The following is a 2,158-nucleotide window of genomic DNA, read 5'->3' on the forward strand; positions in this document are numbered from 1 at the left end:
GACATGAGGAGATTGTGGCGTCTCTCTCTCTGCAGGATGGCTGGAGATGAAGTCACTGTATTCAGTGTTGGCACAGACACAGAGAGCCATGCAATGCGCTCAGACCGGTCCTGGCAGAGACGCCGGCTACCCAACTGCTGCATTATGCTATGTTGTCTTATTTCTCGGATGCTGAATTGCTCACCGTCTCTGCCAAGGCAGCACTCCGACACTATGGATACCCCTGCAGGGTTCTGCAAAAAAATGGAGGACAGAGACCTGGACTGCCCTATATTGACGGAGGGGACCTGGGCACATACGAACATGGGGAGGCCAAGCTTTCGTGCACAGAGAAAGAGGGAGGCCAGGCCTCGGTGCAGACTGACAGACGAAGGCTGAGCTTAGGTGTACAGGGACAGAGGGAGGCCAGGCCTAGGTGCAGACTGACAGACGAAGGCTGAATCTCTCTCTGCAGGATGGCTGGAGATGAAGTCACTGTATTCAGTGTTGGCACAGACACAGAGAGCCATGCAATGCGCTCAGACCGGTCCTGGCAGAGACGCCGGCTACCCAACTGCTGCATTATGCTATGTTGTCTTATTTCTCGGATGCTGAATTGCTCACCGTCTCTGCCAAGGCAGCACTCCGACACTATGGATACCCCTGCAGGGTTCTGCAAAAAAATGGAGGACAGAGACCTGGACTGCCCTATATTGACGGAGGGGACCTGGGCACATACGAACATGGGGAGGCCAAGCTTTCGTGCACAGAGAAAGAGGGAGGCCAGGCCTCGGTGCAGACTGACAGACGAAGGCTGAGCTTAGGTGTACAGGGACAGAGGGAGGCCAGGCCTAGGTGCAGACTGACAGACGAAGGCTGAGCTTAGGTGTACAGGGACAGAGGGAGGCCAGGCCTAGGTGCAGACTGACAGACGAAGGCTGAGCTTAGGTGTACAGGGACAGAGGGAGGCCAGGCCTAGGTGCAGACTGACAGACGAAGGCTGAGCTTAGGTGTACAGGGACAGAAGGAGGCCAGGCCTAGGTGCAGACTGACAGACGAAGGCTGAGCTTAGGTGTACAGGGACAGAGGGAGGCCAGGCCTAGGTGCAGACTGACAGCCGAAGGCTGAGCTTAGGTGTACAGGGACAGAGGGAGGCCAGGCCTAGGTGCAGACTGACAGACGAAGGCTGAGCTTAGGTGTACAGGGACAGAGGGAGGCCAGGCCTAGGTGCAGACTGACAGACGAAGGCTGAGCTTAGGTGTACAGGGACAGAGGGAGGCCAGGCCTCTGTGCAGACTGACAGACGAAGGCTGAGCTTAGCTGTACAGGGACAAAAGGAGGCCGGAGCCTTGAAAAGTACCGAAGTCATTGGATCAGCATAACTGTCATCTAGCACTCGCAGGAGGGAAGGTCTTCAACGGCAGCTCCTGTGTTTCCATATATATAATTCCCTTTTAAAGGCTCCTGCTCCATCAAAACTATTGCCCCAGGTGTAGCCGGGATTTACCCAAAACCAGACAATTCCACCAACAGGAAGTGAAATATACATTTATCTCCAACAAGAGATAACTCAACAAGACACAGAGTTTTATTCATGGCGAGGGGCCACCTTCTACCTTCCCTTCAAGGGAAGATCCATCAATATAGAAAGAAAAAAGCTCGGCGACCTGCCCTGAATCTCCTGAACAAAGGTGGAGGGGCACATTCATTTTTCATTATACCGACCCCGGGCTCCTTTGAGCCCCATGCAGTTGCCTGTTCTGCCTTCCCAAATCGCATATCTGATCAGTTTGGTCACACTGATAAAAATAGCCGATTGTCACACAGCTCCCGGAAATTTAAAAAAAACAGTCCCATTTTCATAACCGAAGGAAGATCAATTGCTGCGTCTATCCCCCCCCGAAGTACCGACGCACAGGACCATCCACTCCAGTCATGTGGAAACACAATGACATAAATCCCATAAAGCGGCCACGACGGATCTGCTGTGTAATCTGGGACCGGGATCCCTCCTCTTGCTGAGATTAATCACCCCCACCAGCGTCACACCCGTGAATCATCACAAGCGGCTGCCAGTTCCCCCTCCGCCCGAGCTGCTGCACTCAGGAGGAGATGGAGAGGCTAAGGGTATTTTTAGCTGGAGACGTTTAATTTCCTAATTATAAAAAGAAATATTAGG

General features: G+C 53.2%; 1 protein-coding gene across 1 annotated transcript in view; it reads right to left on the reverse strand.

Moving 5' to 3' along the window:
* The window catches only part of LOC108802410 (cGMP-inhibited 3',5'-cyclic phosphodiesterase B-like), a gene marked incomplete at its 5' end in the record, with an annotated part of 16,901 nt that overhangs the window by 14,050 nt on the left and 693 nt on the right, over positions 1-2,158 (reverse strand). The window lies entirely within an intron of this gene.

This window comes from Nanorana parkeri, unplaced genomic scaffold (assembly GCF_000935625.1).
Source record: "Nanorana parkeri isolate BGI_ZX_2015 unplaced genomic scaffold, ASM93562v1 scaffold2846, whole genome shotgun sequence".
In the NCBI taxonomy this organism is placed as follows: domain Eukaryota; kingdom Metazoa; phylum Chordata; class Amphibia; order Anura; family Dicroglossidae; genus Nanorana; species Nanorana parkeri.